Genomic DNA, 20,689 nt, shown 5'->3' with positions numbered 1-20,689 from the left:
CCCCAGTGGCCCCTAGGACAGTGCAGGTCTTGGAAGAGAGGGGGCCAAGGGGTTGAGTCAGAACAGAATGACCAGGATGTCTGCCCTAGGAGAGGCCTTCTCATCTGCCTTCCTTCTGGGGTTTTACTGGCGCATTTTGTCTTTACACCAGAGGGGAGACTAACCCTCTCTCTCCCTGTAGATAAATCCTCACTTAGAAAGAGAGAGAAGAGAGTGGGGAATCCAACCCCAGGGGCACATCGGCTAGGGGAGATAACCCTGCCCCCTGGGGGGGAGGCCCCTTTCCTCCTCTGACCTCAGACACGGGCTCTGGGCAGTTACTCAGAGGCCCGCTTGCCTGGGGCTTCCCGGTCACCTTGCTGGAGTCATTGGGTTTGTATGCTATACACTGGATGTGGTTCCCCAGGTTCCACTCTGCCCCAAGTGATGAGAGATGAAGGGGAACCAATGAGATGAGAAAAAACAGAACTGAATGCAGGGGCCCAGAATCTGATGAACCCAAGAACATAATGGGCGGGGAAGGATTCCCTTTCTACCAAGCAATACCTAACTACCTGTCTTAACCAGACAGGACCACAATAGCTAACCAGTTGGAGGGCAGCATGACCAGAATGTTTAACCAGGGAACCATAGATGGGACTTCTCCACCATCACCTCATCCCTTAACAAACTCCTCCTGCCTCTTTATATTGATGATATTCCTCTCTTCTGTGCAGATTTCTGTGACGTAATTGCATCTTTGCCCTATAAAACTCTGTCTTGCTATCTCTGAAGCTACTGGTTCCTCTGGGAATTTAGCGGACTCCAGGAGAGGCGGCAGTCTCAGTAAAGCCTGTGCTTGGACTAGGGGGAGTCTGGCTCTAGTTTTTCTGAGCAGGTTCCACGGCGCCCACCCTGACATTCCGACGTGGGTCCCGGGGCTCCCCCACCTCGGCCTGGGGCTAAGCTACGGGCAGCGCCCCCTTTCGTGCCCCCACTCTGCTCCGTCTATACCATCCCTTCTCTGGGCAGTAGGGACCAACTATGAGCCCTTGGTGACTCGGCCCCCAGGCCCATTGAAGAGGTTCTCCATAAAGAGAGTTAGGGCTGCTCTGGAGACCCCAAAATGCCAACACGCCGGGTCCTGCCCAATGAATTCGACTCAAGTCTTCTGAGCCAGAGAAAAGTAAAGCTTATTAAAAGTTCGCTTGTATTAACACAGAGTAAGTCTGCTCAAGGTCATTCCGTGGTGCTGTCACAGACACGGAGACATGGGGGGGAGGGTCTTCAGGAGGAGTCAGTGAGGGATTAAGGGTGGGAAGCCACCTAGAGCCCACAGACAATGGGGGCTAGGCCAGTTCCAGGGTGGGAAGTTTGGTAACAGAGGTCTGGGCCCAGCCACAACATAAGGCTTCAGGCCCACGCAAACGCTTCATCAAATGACCAGATTTAATGGGAGGTCATGGGGCGGGGGGGTTCCCAGAGCCCCGGCTCCATCTGAGCCCTGAAACGTGGTATGAAACATGGTACCAGGGGAAAAAACAGAGACTACAAGACTGACAAAGAAGACAAACATTTATTCACGAGTTCGAACCCGGGTGCAACCATACACTTAAGATGGAGGACCCCGAGTGTCTTCTCCGAGTTCTTTTATACAGTTCTTGGGGAGAGCGGGAAACACAAAGGTCAGGGATCGGGTGACAGACAAGTATGAGCCTTAGAGATAGTGGCTTGGCGCCAATTCTATAGGGGCCAGGGGGAGATGGTCGAGATTCAGTACTGGAATCTTAAAGGTCACCAGGAAGTCAGGGTGAGGCAAGGAATGTGCTGACATTCCTTCTTGCAAAAAACAAGTCTTACAAGTTTATTCCCTGGTATGGGTGGCCCCTTCTCATTCCCCACTTCTTTTTTGTACGGAATCTAATCTTAGATTTCATACCTCATGGTCATCTTCGGGGAGTTCATGATAGTGGGGCCTTAAGAGCATAAGGCGGAGATCATCCGTTCGTGACCTAATAAGGTTCAGGAGAGATCTAAAAAGCACAGGGCCAAAGGTTACAGCCAAAAGGAGTAGCACTAGGGGACCAGCGAGGGCAGTCAACAAGGTGGTGAGCCAAGGGGACCATGAAAAAAAAGGGATTGATACCAATTGTTCTGGGCCTGGTGTGCCTCTTCCCTATCTGCCAAGCGCTTTCGAAGCTGGCTCAGACCATCCTTTATGACGCCCGAGCGGTTAGCATAAAAACAACAAGCTTCCCCCAAAGCTAGGCAGAAACCTCCTTGCTTCATAAAGAGGAGATCGAGACCTCTATGATTCTGAAGCACCACTTCAGCCAGGGAGGAGAGAGACTCCTCCAGATGGGCCACAGATCTCTCCAGGGTGCTTAAATCGGTATCAATTTGCCTGCTGAGATAAGAAATTCTCATTACCTTTAACCAAAGCCGTGGTCCCTACTGCAGTGTACCCGGCAATCCCAAGTCCTAAAAGCAGAGGTACAAGTATGGGGGCTCTTTTCTGTCTAGGCAAATTTGCATGCTCTCGCCCACCCTCACCTGAATAAAAGTAAGGAGAGGGGGCCTCAATGCATAGACAAAGGTCAGAGCTGACCAAGGGGAGCATGTGAATAGACAGTTTAGATAAGATTTGGGCCAGGTCGTTAAGGAGACAAAAGGCAAGAACAAAGGAGGGTGTGAGCCAGCCCTGGCCTTGATTACTTAATCAAGAGATTAAGTAAGAACAAAAGGGGTCGAAGGGTGTTGCCTAGGTGGAATTCTGGATAGGGGGAAGGGGCAGAGTAGGAGGTTGGGAAAGGAATTTTACAGATAACAACTTCACAATACAAATTGCAGTTACAATTTCACAGACTGGTTTCACAAGTTGGTTTCACAAATTGACCTAGACCCCAAGTACCCCATCATTCCCCCCTTAAACAGATGACACCCGAAATCATTTGGGGGCACAGGACGATGATCTCAGCCTCCCGAGCTACTTCCCGCTGGGGAGGGGCGAAGAGCTTCCCCTGCCTCTCAGGGTATCATCGTTCAAGGGGTGGGGTCCATAGCCAAGGTCCGGAATTTGGCCGATGCCAGGTCCAAGGGGTGATGGGTAACGACTTCAGGCAACGGTTGATACTCAGCCGACAATGTTCCCGGCAGAAGAGTCACCTGCCAGTGAAGGGTGCTGAGCCTAAAAGACACAAATCTAGCAAAAGATTAAACAAACAAGGGCCAAAAAGGAGGAAGAGAAAATTGACCAGAAGTGGGGTGAGTATGGGCTAGTATAACCCATTACTCAGACTATTTCACTGTCCTTCATATTTTCCCATAGAATAGGCCTTTCAAAATCCCACTAGAGATTTAAAATTTCTTCTAAAAGTATTTTCCCTTCTTTAAAACAGTTCAAGACTCATAAAACTTTTAGAATGATCTTAAGCAGTTTGCATGACTTTCTGTACATGTTCTAATCCTAGATAAAAATAATATTAGATTTTCCAGTAGGCTAACACGAAAGAGCTCACATCCTTTACTGACTCCCTGCTCCGATCATAGAAACCTGCTATAGAAGGAAAAAAACAGGGACCTGTGACATTCCAAATATGACAGGATAGAACATCCTTGATTCTGTTTAAATTCAGATTAGTTACAGATATCCAACCATGCAGTATCCATTCCACCTCAATGCTAGACTCAGGAATAGGTGGGGAACATTCCTTTTCAAAGGAACCCCATAGGTAAACTGAGCCAGGAGGGATCCCATCCCAGACCGAGGCTAAGATTGTCCCTCCAGCCTTTACCAAATGCAGGCTTCCACCTGTCCACAGTACAGGCTCTGAGTAGCTTGTGGCATTTTCTCAGATACTGATTTAATGCAGATAACTATACCCAAATTCAAACTCAAAATAAAACTTAGTTATGGTCCCAAATGCCTTTTACCTTAAACAACAAGCCTCAACAATCACAGCTTAGAGCCAGTTATAATATTTCTATTCTCTTGTAGCTGCTATAAGCAATAAAGATTTATCAGGTTCCACAACTGCAAGGAATTCCAATCTTTCCTTCTGAAATTTAGAAGCCAATTGATAAAAATCCTTTTTAATGCTTGCAACTTTTTAGCAAGTTAGGTTCATTTAAAAACTACATGACTAAAACTATTCCTTTCCCAATGACCTTGCTTAATTAACAGAGAGTTTCCAGGGGATTTGGCAGTTTTATTTCCCCACAAAAGGAACCTTAGAACCAATTCAAATTACCCATCCTGAACCCTTATTCTTCATACAAAATTAAAATTGGAGTCCTGGTCAATTGTCATGATCACACATTAAAACTAGTTCCTTATATGTCTGCATTAGTCCATTATTAATCCCTTCACCAGGAGGATGGGATTTCACTAAAGGATTCACCTTATACTAACAGTTACAACAATTAAAATATTTACTAAGTAGTCCAGAAACTATTCTCCTTTTAACATTAGCCAATCATGAGAAAGCTGAGACAAGTGATACTAACTAAATAACAGAATAATATTCCCATAAAACCTTGACCTACTTGTCCTCACATTATTACAAAGAACTAAAGGACCCTGACTTATACAGGAATACCTATGCCAAATCCTGAGCCTAATAGCTTAGTAACTTAAGATGTTCCAGAATCAAGTATTTAATAGATTTGTTGCATCTTCAAAACTTTTGATTATTGAAACTTGCCACCAAGAATAGGGACAAAGCTGTAATGAGGAAACCATTTCCCCCAACTTCAGAATGTCAGTTCTGGGCAAAATGTGTACTAAGCTGCAATCTGCATTGAGCCCAGCTCAGAGTCTGCCAGGTGTCACTGGGAGGGTCGAGTCAGGAGAATCCTACCTCAGCTCATGCGGAACAGTCGTTCTCCCGACCTTCCATACCCACACTTCACAGGCCTTCCATATCTGTACCTCATAGGGTCTGGCATCATGGATCAGTAGCTCAGATGGCTTAGATAGCCTTTCTTAATGTCCATTCCTGGAGTTAGACTCAGAGGAATAGTCAGTTAACAGTCCCATCAAATCTTAAATAACAAGCCCCAACAATCCGTTTAAGGTATGATTATAATCTCAAATTGGTTAAGGAACATCTCTAAAGTGAGCCTCAAATAGCCTGCGTTCATTTCTATATTTATTCTTGTTCGTAAAGTCAAATCTCCCATCAGGTTTATAAATCATTGCCCTAATAGATTTGCATCTACTGCCCAAGATTCCTCATCTTTCTGTAACTATGCTTAATCTGATCTCACACTAAAATTTCCGTTCTCTCAACTAAAGTGTCTCTGATTTAATCCCAACAACTAATTCAGTCCATGGCATTAATACCCAATTATACTTTGAAATACACTGGGATCCCTATGACATATGCACAGATATAACTTTTCTACAGTAACTTTATAATCCCAATCTCAGTCCATGGGATAATGATTCAATATTGCCATTTGTGTTCTTATTTCCTTTTCTTCTCAAATATGATTGAGCTATTAATTATAAAATCTAGTTACAAATCTTTCTGTCTTCCTTAAAACTTCCTCACACCCTTCTCAACATACTTAAACCATCTGATACAAAGGTATCCATACCACTATTTAGAGACAGGAGGGGCTTGGAAATCCCCATTTGTCCCCAAACCTTCTTATCTTAACATCAATTTATTCTCATTAAGTTGCAATATACCACAAAGATTTGCCAGGACTCATATACATAAGGGATTCCCTTTAACATCTTTCCCTTCACAATTTTCTGAGATTGTCCTGGTAAGGCCAATTGTTAGAGATCCTTTTTACTCTTTTGTACATAGACTTTGCTGCTTCTCAGTAAGTCAAGCTTATAGTTTAGGAGCTTCATACAAGTTCGCTTTCCCAGGTAATTTTACAACATTATACAGTAGTAGAGGGACTGTTCTGAATGAGCAGAACTAGTCAGTATAAAGTTGTCACAGTTTTAGGTTTTAGCATTAAAACAGTAGCCCAATAACTTAGTTAACAGTCTTACAATTTCAAACAATCTTAACTGAAACTTCCTTTTAAACAAAGATAGACTTGGAAGCTTAAGATTTTCCCAAATTACAATACTCCAAAACTTTAAGAGAAACTGCTTCTCATACAGCATAGATAGTACAGATGTTTACCAGTAATGATATCATCTCAAATTTGAACTTCGAAATAAAAACAAATGAATTACAAATCTGATGACCTTAACACTCCACATGAAGTTATACTAAACTAAAATCCCCTTTTTTTTTTAATGCCATACAACCAGTCAACTTATAATCACTGTATATTTCCAGAATAGCCAAAAAGTTAAATGGACAATCAGCTATCACAGTAAATATTGGCAGTATTGTTACTACTTGTTTGTATCCCAAATATAAAAGCTTTAAACCATCAGATATTATAACATAAAAAATCCAATTCACATGAAAATAACATTATAACATAGGGTTAGCAGAACTGATAAAGTAACATAGCTAGTTTTACACAACTTTTTCTCCATCTTTTAGTTTCAACAAAACTCAGATTGAAAACTGCTTTTTGTCACTCAATTTTTACAGTATAAGAGGACTTTACAATTTAGAGATACCATAATAGAACAATGACATAATGACATTAATTGCGTTTCCGATTCATCACATACCAAAATTATTGATAGAAAATTAGGCTTACCAAGTGCAGAGGCTTTTCTCCTCTCCCCACAGTTGCAGAGCTTGGTTGTGGACCCCGGGATTTGAAAGGAAAGAGGGTCGTCTGCATGCCCCAGGGGCCCTCAATATAGCTGCTATGCCTCCCCCCAATGTTTTTAGCTGTTCCAACTTTTACTCCAATAAATTTTGTGTCCACTCCTTAGAAACTTCTTTGAAAGTGATAGCTTTGACTTCCCTAGCAAGGGGAGAGGGAGTGGCGCCTACTCCCTTATCCCAGTTCTAGAGAACCCAAAAATCTCACCTTATGTATCAAATCTTGGAAAATATTCCAATTTGCCTAAATGCCAAATAGTAAAATGAATTCTGACTTTTCTTTAGCATCAAATTAGGAGTGACACTTTTCAAAGATGACCAGAATGCATTCAGTTGCCTTTTAGTTGCACTCTGTTACACAAAACTTTTCTCTTTTAAGTGAGGCAGGAAATAGTTAAATGTTAATCTACCTGCCTCTTTGTTCTGAGGGAAAAGATTCCCTCCCCCTCCCATCACCCTCTCCTCACTCCACTTGGCCAGAGTGGAATGAAGAGGAGATTTTCAAACTTTTAAAGATCCTAAAACTTCTGTTCACACTTTTCAATAGCAACTAACTTATACTATCTTAACTTCCTACCCATGTTCCTTTCTTTGCTACATGCTGAAACTTTCTTGCTTTTACTACTGTCTACTCTTCCTGTTGGACTTTGATTAAAGCCCCTTTAAAACCATATACATACTTTATTTCTTTCTAATTCCAACCTAACATTTCTCCTGTACTCTTTCACTTGCATTTACCATCCTATAACCTAAACAAGACAATATTTTGCTCTCTTTCTCTCCCTTTCCAGCCTGCACTCAGCAGCAGGGGAAAGAAGGAGGGAAAGAGATACAGCATTTCAAAGGAATGTCCTGCCGTTGCAGCCAATGGCACAGAACTTTTCTAAATTAAATTTGGTCACAGACTCCCCATAGCCAGAGGCCCGTTTCTGGAAGTCTGTGAAGTTGTCCATAAGGCATTTCAAAGGAGTACACGGGCCGGCTGTGGATGACCCTTGGCCCATAATGGACCTGATGACTGGATAGGACAAACAAGGACACAGAAGGGACAGAACACAGCAGAAACACAAGATATGACACGTTACAGTTCTGTGCACAGTACCAATCACTCAAAACATGTACCACTCATTCTAAACAAGCAACTAAGTGGGACTCGAACCCACAATTTAATCACCTAACCAGAGCAGTAATTAGGTGGGACCAGAAGCCTCGGGGGGCTTCCCCTCCCTTGGCCAGGGTACCAGGAATTAACGGCAGCGTCCCACCTATTCCCGGACCAAACCAGATCTCATGAGAACCAGAACCAGAAACCAAGAAATAAAAAGGTACTTGAAGGTCAGGCCTGACTTACGGCGCCGTGCAGAGCCAGATGTCGAGAGCATCTCGCTGGGGCCTCCAAATGAAACGTGGTACCAGGGGAAAAACAGAGACTACGAGACTGACAAAGAAGGCAAACATTTATTCCCGGGTTCGAGCCCGGGTCCAACCATACACTTAAGATGGAGGACCTTCTTTTATACAGTTCTTGGGGAGAGCGGGAAACACACAGGTCAGGGATTGGGTGACAGACAAGTATGAGCCTTAGAGATAGCGGCTTGGCGCCGATTCTATAGGGGCCAGGGGGGATGGTCGAGATTCTTAAAGGTCACCAGGAAGTCAGGGTGAGGAGGGAATGTGCTGACATTCCTTCTAGCAAGAAGAACAAGTCCTACAAGTTTATGCCCAGGTATGAGTGGCCCTGCCGGAATCAACATTTCTCCTTGCATTTCCCGGTTTGGGAGGCCCCTTCTCAAGCCCCTTCCCCAGGGAGCCCCTCTTTCAGCTCGGCCCCACTGCGGCCACCGGGGGCTCCCCCGACCCCCGCTTCGGAAGCCTTGGGGTCTGGGGTGCTGGGGAGGACGAGCCCCTGTGAGGGAGGGCGTCCCGAGCCGCCAAGAAGCCGGAAGCAGGTACCCGGCCTCACCCCAGGCGGGAACGGGATGGCGGCGGGCTGAGGGCCCCAGAAGGCCCCCCTCTTCCGCAGTCACCCAGGCGAGCGGGAGGGGGCGCTGCTCACCCACACTTCCGGGTCATGTGGCCAAGAAGGTCCCGCCCCCCAGGACTGGAACGCCTCCCAGCTCCGCGTCTGTAAAGGTAAAGGTTGTCGAACTACATTTCCCAGAAGGCCGCTCGTTGTAACCGGAAGCACCTTCCCCAGCCTCTGAGGAGAGGACCCGCCCCTCGACTTTGTTGGCCATTCCGAGGGTGTCTCCGCCCTTTTTGGGCTGGGGCCTGGGGCGCAGGCGCAGTCTAGCTACTGTCAGCCTTGGCCATCGGGCTGCCTGGCTGTCTGAGGTGAGCGTGTCGGGGTGCGGGAGGGGCCGAGGGTGAGTGTGCCAGGAGGTTGGGGGGTGCAGGGAGGCCGGGCGTGAGTCTGGGGGCGTTTGGTGAAAGGGCATTTGGCTTTTCCCGTAGAACAGAAGCTCGCCTTTTCTGCGTCTGCCGCCCCCCCCCCCCCCCCCCCCCCCCAAGGACAGGAGGAGGCCCAGGACCCCCGGCACGCTGACTCACACACAGCCGTGCCCGGGCCGGGCTGCCTCCGGGATGTGGCTGGTGCTGGCCCGGTTCTGGAGCCCGGCGCGGTCCCGGCCTTCAGGCCGGCCGAGGGTTCTTCCCTGTCCCACTGAGGCTTTGTTAGGGCAGAGTTTGCGTCTTCTGGGTTTTTCAGTTTGGTTCTAACGTTCCTTGTTGTCCTTGGCTTTTTACCAACTGAAGGAATAAGCCATTTACACCAACACTTTCGAGTGCTTTTATTAGGGAAGAGCGGAGCGCTTCATCCAAAGCTTTCTCTGAGTGTGTTGACGCCAGCGTGTGACCTTTAAGATGCTTTTCTTGCTGACAGAATCAATTATGATAAGAGTTTTCCCTGCACGCTGGTTAAATCCCACTTGGTCATAATGTATAATCTTTGTAATATTTTGTAACCTTTTAACTAATGTTATATTTAGGGTTTTTGCATGGATAGTCATTAATGAAATTCATATGTAATTTTCTTTCTCGGTTTTTCTCTACCTGGTTTAGGTATCAGTATCAGGATCATTTTTGTTTCATAAAAGGAGTTTGGTAGGATCCCTTCTCTGCCTATTATTCCAGATAATTAATTTACTATTTATGTAATCAAATTTATCAAATATACTAATAAATACAATTTAACAATAAATCAGTAATATTACTATTTTTGTACATATTCATCCATTTTACTTAGACCGTTAAATTTATCGGCACACAATTGAGCAAAATAACTTCATAATTTCTTTCATTTCACCTTCGTTAGTGGTGTATTTACCCTTTTCATTTTTGCTATTAGTGATTTGGTTTTTTCTCTATTTTAAAAATCAGATTATTCAAGGATTTCTCTTTAATTTTTGTTAGAATTTCTCTTTGTGAATTTCCCGGCACCTCATTTTCACTCACTATGGTTCTTTCCGGCCTTTTTACCCCAATCCTGTTACCTTATGTTCTTCCCCTACCCTCCTATTCCTTATTTGCCCGCCCCCTCAGAGGCCCTCCCTATCCTCTCCCCCCACCCTCCCACATCTTAATCTCCACACCCTTAGCAAAGTCCCTCCCCCTTCCTGCCACCCAGTTTTCCATCTCTATGGAAGTTCAGAAGCCTTCTACACTCTTGCAGAAGTACAGCTTGTTTCTTCTTCAACCCCTGAGTAAGGTCCCAACCTTACCAGCCTTCACCCCCACCTGCTTCCTCTGCATTTTCTTTCATGCTCCATTTTTTAGGAGAGAATTCTTCCTTTTGACTTTTTCCTACCCAGTTTGGTTTTTTAGAATCTAGCCATCATCCACAACTCAGCCCCATCCTGTGTTTGTTTGTTTGTCTTTTTCTAGGGGGAAGGCAGGGCAATTGGGGTTAAATGACTTGCCCAAGGTCACACAACTAGTAAATGTTAACTATCTGAGGCCAGATTTGAACTCAGGTCCTCCTGACTCCAGGGCCGATGCTCTATTCACTGCACCACCCAGCTGCCCCTGCCCAACCTTTCTTTCCCACTTCCTCAGGAATGATGACACTGTTAAGAATTCTGCTAACCTTTTCATATATAAGTAAACTCGGTGACGTTCGGAAGTCATTCTCTTCTCCTGGGTTTGGGTCTTGAGTGGCTCTGTCACCCGGGTAACATTGGGGGTGGGGTTATTTCTTGTCTCCTGAGTCTTCCAGGCTCCTTTCCCACCACGGACTTGATAGCAGGGCCACGCTCTGTCCATTATCTGTCCACTCTCTGCCGGGAATGGCCATGATATTCTTGTTGCTGCTTCCTTGTGTGTAGATGTGTATGTCTCTGTGTGTGTATGTGTGAGTGTGTCTGTGTCTGTGTTTATTTAAATCGTTTTCTAGTTGGCTCCTGTTGTGTTTTATTTTCCGTCCCTGGCAGCACCAGAGTCTATGTGTTTCCTGCTGCACTAGGAGCTTAGTAGACATTTCTTCACATAAACCATGGTAATGTGAGGTGCTGTTTCATCTTTGTGTCCTCAGCACTTGGCCTGCTGGCCTGCACTTAGTAGGTGCTTAATAAATGTTTACTGACTGGTAAAGCATTGTTGAATTCACATCGAGGCATCCTCTACTTTCCTGTGCCCTAAGATCCAACAGTATCAGCTCTAGTCAAGGAAGGAGGCCGGCTGGGATTCAAGGCTGGGGTTTCTTTAGACTAAGGTGGCTCAAAGATGTCATTTCATTACATAGTATTCAAGTGCAATTTTGTGGTTTTCATCATCAGTGGCCAGACAGTCCATCAGATGAAATCCCTTCTATATAGAAAACAACGTGTAAACAGACTTGTGAATTTACAGGGTCTTTTGTAGTTTTCCCAAAGAATAATTTATTCTTATGTTAAAGTGAAATATACCCAATTAAATACTTGCCAGTGTTTACACATTGTAACCACCCTCTCCCACAGCTTAATTCATAATTTCACAGCATCCAGATCAAAAGAGGTGGGCTTTTTCTTTCTTTTTTCAACTTTAGGTGGTTTTTTTTTTTTAATGGTACATAGCTTTAAAATTGGGCTGCAAATTCTTTGCAAATTTGTTACAACACGTGATGCAAATCAACCACGAACTCACACAGCTTTTTGTGGTTCCCAGGTCAGTCTTGGAATTCACTTGCCTTTTGTTTTATACTTAATAGTATTTTATTTTTTTCCAATCATGTGTAAAAATAGTTTTTTCAACATTCACTTTTATAAGACTTTGAGTTCCAATTTTTTTTCCTCCCTCCTCCTACCCCAAGGCTCCAAGGAATCTGATGCAGTTCATACATGTACAATTATATTAGACATATCTCCACATTAGTCATGTTGTGAAAGAAGAAGCAGCAGAAAAGGGAAAAAACACAAGAAAGTAAGAACAAAAAGAGAGAAAACAGTCTGCTTCGCTCTGCACTCAGACTCCAGAGTTCTTTCTCTGCATGTGGACAGCATGTCCCGTCATGAGTCTTTTGGAACTGTCTTAGATCATTGCAGTGCTGAGAAGAGCCAAGTCCAGTAAAGCCGACCATCACACAGTGTGGCCGTCACTGGATGCAGTGTTATCTGGTTCTCTCCCCTCACTCAGCATCAGCTCATAGAAGTCTTGGCAGGTGTTTTCTGAACTCCACCTGCTCCTCATTGCTTATAGCACAATGCCCTTCCGTTACATTCATGTGCCACACTTGGTCAGATATTCCCCAGTCGATGGGCGTCTCCTCGGTTTCCAGTTCTTTGCCATCACAAAGAGTTGGTACATGTCGGTCCTTCTCTCTCTTGTGGTGTCTTTGGGATGTAGACTTATCAGTGGTGTCGTTAGACCAAAGGGTGCACACCTTTTACAGCCCTTTGGACATAATTCCAAATTGCTCTCTGCAATGGTTGGATCAGTTTACAACTCCACCAACAATGTGTCCATGTCCTAATTTTCTCACATCTTCTCCAACATTTATCATCTGAGGAATTCATTTGTTAAGGATACAATCCCATTACCCTCTAGGAATCATTTGTCAAATGAACATTTTTTATACTATGTTTCCCAAAAATCCCAAGAAGAGAAAAATTAGAAGCATAATAACATAAACAAGGTTACAGATTTAAAACAGGAAAGAAAATCGCCAGTGAAGTGACATCAATGAAGTTGTGAAACAGAAAAATAACTTCATCCTTCTGTCCATTTGCCACTCAAGACTGTTTGCATTCAGAGAGTAGAACAGAGTAATTCTGATCCAGTCACACGTAATTCTTGTTCTTACAGCTCCTAAACATCTCCCCTTAATGCCAAATTTTATGTGTCTTTTGCTTTGAGGCCTGAAGTATCTGTAGAGGATCCAACATCTCAGTTATCATACTGGGCCATTTGCTGCCAGCGCCTCGCAGAATAGGACCCGCCACTTTCAATTAGACTGCTACCCCAGTTTTATCCAGGCAGTCTTTCTGCTCAGGACGAGAGGGCAAGTCCCAGACCTACCTGAGGGAGGGAGGTGATGGAGGGAGGAAGGAGGAAGAGCTCTCAGAGCCAGCCAGACTGGTGGGGGGAGGCCCAGGTGGAATATGAGCTCAGGGGTGGAGTTTGGAGGCCTGGGAGGGTCTAGGGGCAGGAGAGGGCTCTTCCCAGTGGCCAAGGCATCCCTTGTGTTGGAGGGCAGGGATTGGGAATGAAAGGCAGGTGGGGTCCTGAGCTCCAGGGCCTGGGTGTGACTAGAGGGAAGGGCCCATCCTGGGCCACAGAGGGTGGGAGGACCCTCCCAGAGGGGGCTGGCTGGAAAGTGGAATTTCTACTGAGACGTCTCTGCCTTCTTCCCTTGCAGCTGAAAGATCTCTTCTTTCCTTGGAACTGAAATCCCTTTGTCTTCTCTTTGAGTTCAGAACGAGCTGCTATTCTTCCTCAGAATTGAGATCTCACTGGTTTAAAGCTGAGATCTCTCTGCCTTCCTCTCTCAGAGTTGGGATCACGCTGCCTTCTTTTGGACCTGAGATCTCTGCTTTCCAGACCTCAGCTCTGTGCCTCCAGGTCCCAGATAGGTCTGAGCCAGCCCCTCACAGACCTACTGGCTTCTGCTGATTGTTTCTACCTTTGGGTCAAATCCTTCTCTGACTATGTGGTGAACGCCCTTCAGGTCCCCTTGAAGCAGTCCTCCCTCCCAGGACTGGCTACTGTACAATCTTCCCTCTCCTAACTCATCTCCAAACTCCCAATCACTTCTCAAATGTTCTGAGTCATCCTCCCAAGATTTAAGATTGGGTCACCCTTTCCCAAAATTTAGAACTTAAACACAGGGACCTAGAAATCCTGTCTCTCTGCCCCCAGCTTTTGGTTAGAGATTCAGTTCTTCCTTCAGACCAAGCCCCCTGTAAGGACCCAAAGTTCTGCATGCCATGAGGGTCCGCTTTGGACATAGGAACCAAAGCTCCTGCCTGGCCCCCCTCACCTGGACCCACATCTGCTAAGCTGCTTCCCTGTCAGATCCCAGCACTGGCTGCCTGTGTCTGGTCTCCCTTGAGGGATTCCAGGCCTAAGCTCCCCCAGAGGGCCCCAGGAGTCCTCCCCAGCTCCTAGTCAGACCCCAGGACACAGTCCTCCTGCTGTCCCAGGCTCAGTGTCCCCCTGGATCCCTTCTGTCCCTGCAGTGTCCCTGAGCTCCCTGCCATGAGCTGGGTTAAAATGTCTTCCTCCCAGCCCACACCTGTGCTCCCCTTCCCCAGGCCTCCTGCTCCCCTGCCCCTTCTTCTTTCAGAGCCCTCAGGCCCCTGCCAGGGGGCTGAATCTCAGACTGGATTTGGTCTCCCAGCCTCAGGCTTCCCCTGATCATTCCCTGGTGGCTCCATCCCAGAGCCCTCCCCACCCACAACCTTCCCTCCTCTTGGATCCAACACTCAGTCTGTTGTCTAGATTGTGTGTGTGTGTGTGTGTGTGTGTGTGTGTGTGTGTGTGTTGGGGAAAGGGGAGGCAGGGAGGGCAGAGGACCAGCTGGGGGAGAGCTCTGAGTCAGGAGCCATTCAGGCTCTGGTCTCATCCCTTCTGGGATCCCAAGCCCCTTCTGCCTCTTGGTTCCCTGAAGGACAGTGGGGGAGGGGAAGGGGACTGCAAAGAAGGAGCAGGAGAGAGTGGGACCATCTTCTTTTCCAAGTCCTACCTCCCTGTAGGTTGGAGTCTCAGCACTGAGGGCAGGACCTGACCCTCTTTAAATCCTCCATAGACCGGCCTCCTGCCCTGGGAAAGAAAGGAAGGCTCTCTGCACCCCTCTCCGGCCCCCGGCATCCTTCAGCATCCCTGGCTTAGTCTGCAAAGGACCAAGGGCTGACCCAAGGAGGAATCCTGGAGCCAGAGGGAATGGCCCCTGGGAGCTGCAGACCCCCAGCCCAGGTGAGTGCACTGTCCTTAGACTTGACCAACATCACCCAAAAAGGCCATTTCCATAGAAATAAAATTGTCTGTGAGGCCTGCAATCCCCTATCTGTGGACTGTTTCTTTACAAATATAGGCAGCAAGTTGAAAACAGTAATAACAACACTGCCCTGCTCTCTCCTGCAATACTTGGAATTGATTCAGTGCACTTTGGTGCCATAAACACTAATGAGCCCTCCCCTCCCTAGCCCCAAGTGCTGCCCTACTGTGTGCTTTTTAAAGGTTTCCCTCATGATCCCTGAGTCACAAGGACAACCACTTCACTCATTCTTCCCTGACCTGTCGGAGTTTTTTCTTTGCTCCCTGTATCCATGCCTAGCACCCTCCCCCACATCCCTAGAACTGCTCTCTCTTCCCTTTGCTTTTTTGGCCAAGCTCTCCCTGCCAGACCTAGAAGGCAGGATGCTCTGCTGGTCCTCCAAGGTCTGAGTTCCCAGTTTATGTGTCTGGTCCACACTGGCTGGTCCTGTCTTGTGAGAAGGCAGTGAAGGTTGAAAGGAGAAAATACTCTGAGGTGGGACTTTGGGGGGAGGTAAGTGGGGGTCAAGGTCCCAGCCTCCTGCATATACTAATCCAGTGTTTCTGGAAAATATGGCAGCTCAAGAAAACAGGTGAAGTTGGCGTCTGGGTCACACTCACAGGTTCCCAGGCCCTTAGCAGAGCTTTTTGGACCAGGCCAAAGAAAAGAGTTCCTTCTTTAGCTGTTTGTGTATTAGCATTTGTGAAGGGCCTTTCCTTGTTAGAGAGGATCTAGGGAAAGGGCTGAGTTTGGGGAGCTGTTCAAAGTCCTGGGAGTTTTCTTTCCCAATGGGAGGAAAAAGGAGTTCTAAAAGGAGACGCTTAGTTCTTGTCAAGGAGGCATCAGGCTCAAAGGGAAAGACACGATGGTCCATCATACAGTGTTGCTGTTACCGTGTACAGCGTCCTCCTGGTTCTACACACTTCATTCTGCATCAGTTCCTTTAAATCTTTCTAAGTGTTTCTGAAATCACCCTGCTTTTCTTCTCTTATAGCACAGTAGTGTCCCATTATAATCATATAGCACATGGTTTGAAGCCATTCCCTAATTGATGGATATCTTTCTTTGCCACCACAAAAAGAGCTATTATGAATACCCTTGTCCTAATAGGTCATCTTCCCTTTCCAGTCTCTTTGGAATATGAACGTGGTAGTGTTATTGCTGGTTCAAAGGGTAGGCACAGTTTTATAGCCCTTTGAGTATAGTCCCAATTTCCTCTCCAGAATGTTTGGATCAGTTTACAATTCCACAATAATGCATTAGTGTCCCAATTTTCCTACTTCCCTCTAATATTTTTCATTTTCCTTTTTTATTAGTCAATTTGATAGTTGTGAGGTAGTACCTCAGAGATGCTTTAATTTGCATTTCTTTAGCCAATAACTATTTAGAGCATTTTAATATTATTATAAATAGCTTTGATTTCTTCATCTGAAATCTGCCTCTTCCTATCCTTTGACTATCAATTGAGTCATGACTTCTAATCTTTTGAATTTGACTCACTTCTCTATATATTTGAGAAATGAGACCTTCATCAGAGCTACTTGCTGTAATTCCCCCCCCCCCAGTTGTCTGCTTTCCTTTTAATCTTGGTTGCATTGATTTTGTTTCTGCAAAAAACATTTTTAATTTAATACTATCAAAATTTTTAATATAAAATAATCAAAATTATTCATTTTACATCCATTCTCTCTGTTGTTTGGTCCCAAATTCTTCCCTTATTCATAGATCTGACAGGTAAACTCTTCCCTGCTCCCCTAATTTGCTTATGGCATGACTCCTTATGTCTAAATCATGTACCCATTTTGACTTTCTATTGGTATATGGTGTGAGATGTTGGTCTGTACCTAGTTTCTGCCATACTTTTTTCCAGTTTTCCTAGCAGTTTTTGTCAAATATTTGGTTTTTCGTCCCAAAACTTGGGGATTGATGTGGCACTGAATAAGTAGATTAATTTAAGCAGAATTGTAATTTTTATTGCATTGGCTCAGCCTACCCATGAGCAATTCTTATTTTTATACTTGTTTAGATCTGACTTTATTTGTGTGAATATGTTTTGTAATTATATTCATATAGTTCCTGGGTTTGTCTTGGAAGGGAGACTCCCAGGTTTTCATATTGCCCACAGTTCTTTTAAATGAAATTTGTCTTTCTGTCTTTTGCTGCTGGATTTTGTTGGTAATATATAGAAATGTTGATGATTTATATGGATTTATTTTATATCTTGCATCTTTGCTAGAGTTGTCAATTATTTCAACTGGTTTGTGAGTTGATTCTCTAAGAATAGGATCATATCATCTGCACAGAGTGAGAGGTTTGTTTTCTCACCTCTTATTCTAATTACTTCCATTTCTTTTTCTTCTCTTATTGCTATAGCTAACATTTCTAGTACAATAATGAATAATAGTGGTGACACTGGGCTGATACTGGGCAACCTTGCTGCACCCCTGATCTTATTGAGAAGGCTTCTAGCTTGTCTCTATTACAGATAATCCTTGTTGACAGTTTTAGATAGGAATTACTTATTGCTTTATAAAAAGCTCCCTTTTGGGGGCAGCTAGGTGGCGCAGTGAATAAAGCACCAACCCTGGAGTCAGGAGGACCTGAGTTCAAATCCAGCCTCAAATACTTGACACAGTAACTGTGTGACCTTGGGGAAGTCACTTAACCCCAATTGCCTTGCCTTCCCTCCTCAAAAAAAAAAGCTCCCTTTTTCCTATGCTCTCCACTGTTTTTTAAGAGGAGTGGGTTTTGTACTTTGTCAAAGGCTTTTTCTATATCTGAGATAATCATATGTATATTTTTGGTTTTGTTATTGCTGTGGTCAATTATGCTGAAAATTTTCCTAATATTGAAGGAGCCCTCCATTCCTGGTGTATATCCCAGATGGTTTTAGTGTATGATCCTTGTGATATTTATTCCTGTAATCTCCTTGCTAGCATTTTACTTAAAATTTTTCTATCAATATTCATGAAGGAAATTGGTCTTTATTTTCCTTCTCTGTTTTCATTTATCCTGGTTTTACTCTTAGCAACATATTTGTGTGATAAAACCAATATCTTTTTCCAAATAGTTTATATAGTATTGAGATTTGTTGTTCTTTTAATGTTTGATAAAATTCACTTGTGGGGGCAGTTAGGTGGTGCAGTGAATAGAACACCGGCCCCAAAGTTAGGAAGACCTGAGTTCAAATCCAGCCTCAGACATTTAACACTTACTGGCTGTGTGACCTTGGGCAAGTAAGTTAATTCCAATTGCCCTGCCTTCCCCCATCCAAAAAGACCAAAAAAAAAAATTTTTCACTTGTGAATCCACCTGGTCCTTGAAACTTTTCATTAGGGAGTTCATTGCTGGCTTGTTCAATTTCCTTTTCTAAGATTGGAGTTTTCAAGTATTCTCTGCAATTCTGGGCAATTTATATTTTTGTAAATATTCATCCACTTCACTTAGGTTGTCAGATTTATTGGCATATATTTGGGCAAAATAGATCTTAATAATTGTTTTAACTTTCTCTTATTCCTTTCACTTTCAATACTGGGAATTTGGTTTTCTTTTTTTCAAAATCTAATTAACCAATGGTTTATTTTATTGACTTTTTTTTTCATAAAACCAGCTGCTAGTTTTATTTATCAGTTCAGTGGTTTTCTTACTTTCAATTTTATTAATCTCTTGATTTTCAGAGTTTCCAATTTGGTAATTATTTGGGGGATTTTAATTTGTTCTTTTTCTAATTTTTTTAGTTTCAGGCCCAATTCATTGATCTGCTCTTTCTCTGTTTGTTTGTTTGTTTGAAGTGTTTAGGTATATAAAATTTTCCCCAAATACTGCTTTGGCTGCATCCAATAAATGTTGTTAAGTTCTTTCATTGCTGTCATTCTCTTTAATGAAATTATTGATTATTTCTGTGATTCGTTCTTTGATGGTTTATTCTTTAGTATTTGATGGATAAGTTTCCAAATTTGTAATAAGTCTTTTGACTGTTATTGAATATAATTTTTATTGCAAAAGACCTGACTAAGCTGTATTTTATATTTCTGTTTCTCTGCATTTGATTGTGACTTTTTTTGTTCTAATCCATAAGTTCCCAAAGTGGGTAATACTGCCCCTTGGGGGGTGGTGTAACAATCTGGAGGAACATTAAGGTGCATTTCCAGGGGGGGATTGAATAAAAATACGCATAAGAAAAGGAGAGACAATAAGAATTTTTTTTTTTTTTTGCTTTTTGGAAGGGGCAAGGCAAGGCAATTAGGGTTAAGTGAATTGCCCAAGGTCACATAGGTAGTAAGTGTTAAGTGTCTGGGGCTGGATTTGAACTCAGGTCCTCCTGACTCCAGGGCTAGTGCTCTATTCACTGTACCACCTAGCTGCTCCTATAAGAAAATTTTGAAAAACCTTTGGTACATGTTTCAACTGTTGTGTAACTGAGTTAAAGTCATAGTGATTACATTATTTTCAAAATAAGTACACAAAATGCAAGTTATAACTGATCAGTGGGTCAAGTCCACAAAGAGATCTTAATAAGGAAGTATTGACAGGTAAGTGTGTTGCACATTGTCGGGAACTCCAGCATGCATCAGCAAGAATATGTACCTGTAATGATTTGTTTACAATACATTACTGTTGGTTAAATGGCACAATATTTCATCATCAAAATTTCAATGCAGGAAAAATCCCACAAATTTACAATAAATTATTGAATTTAAGAGGTGTCATTTAAAAAAACATTATGTTTTTGAAATTATGCAAATTTTATTTAAAACCCACTAAAGCATTAAAGAAAGTGGATTTTCAGGGGGGTGCTAAGTAATCTTTTTTTTCAAAAGGGGATGGTAGGTTAAATAAATTTGAAACCTCTGCTAATCCATGGGCAGTTTTTCTTTAAATGCCATGTACTGCTGAAAATAACATATATTCCTTTCTGTTCTCATTGAGTTTTTCTCTAAAGTCTATCAGTCTAACTTTTCTAAAATTTATTTACTTCCTTAACTTCTTTCTTGTTTACTTTTTAGTTAAGCTTATCTGTTTCTGAGAGAGGAATGTTGAGGTCTCCCACTAGTATAGTTTTATCTATTTCTTCTGGTAACTCATTTAAGTTGTTCTTTCAAAACTTAGATGTTATACAATTTGGTGCATATATGTTTATTATTGATATTACTTCATTGCTTTCGTACCTTTTAGCAAGATACAGTTTTTTTCTTATCCCTTTTAATTCAATCTATTTTTGTTTTTGCTTCCTCAGAGATCACCATTGGTATCCCACCATTTTTTTGCTTCAACTGAAGCATAATAGATTTTGCTCCAGCCTTTACTCTGCCTGTATCTGTGCTTCAGATGTGTTTCTTGTAAACAGCATATTGTAGGATTCTGGTTTTTAATTCATTCTTCTATCTACTTTGATTTCTGGATTAAATCATTCCATTCATATTTACAGGTATGATAACTATGTATTTCCCTCCATCCTATTTCCCTCCTGTTTATACTACTCTCTCTCTCTCTCTCTCTCTCTCTCTCT

At 43.5% G+C, this 20,689-nt stretch overlaps 2 long non-coding RNA genes and 1 pseudogene across 2 annotated transcripts; 2 read left to right on the top strand and 1 right to left on the bottom strand.

The window, feature by feature from the left end:
* Nucleotides 1-20,689, top strand: part of LOC138167771 (zinc finger protein 850-like) — a 56,275-nt pseudogene that overhangs the window by 16,852 nt on the left and 18,734 nt on the right.
* On the bottom strand, nucleotides 1,537-8,395 carry LOC138167774 (uncharacterized). Its single transcript, XR_011169962.1, has 2 exons — nucleotides 6,664-8,395; nucleotides 1,537-3,181 (listed from the first exon to the last, which is right to left on the bottom strand). It is a non-coding gene; the product is annotated as an uncharacterized lncRNA (long non-coding RNA).
* Nucleotides 8,939-13,703, top strand: LOC138167773 (uncharacterized). Its single transcript, XR_011169961.1, has 3 exons — nucleotides 8,939-9,068; nucleotides 13,062-13,206; nucleotides 13,564-13,703. It is a non-coding gene; the product is annotated as an uncharacterized lncRNA (long non-coding RNA).

This window comes from Petaurus breviceps, unplaced genomic scaffold (assembly GCF_028583685.1).
Source record: "Petaurus breviceps papuanus isolate PSGF00001 unplaced genomic scaffold, PetGlider_PUasm1.0 297, whole genome shotgun sequence".
In the NCBI taxonomy this organism is placed as follows: Eukaryota; Metazoa; Chordata; class Mammalia; order Diprotodontia; family Petauridae; genus Petaurus; species Petaurus breviceps.
This window is presented reverse-complemented; position numbering and strand designations above follow the sequence as displayed.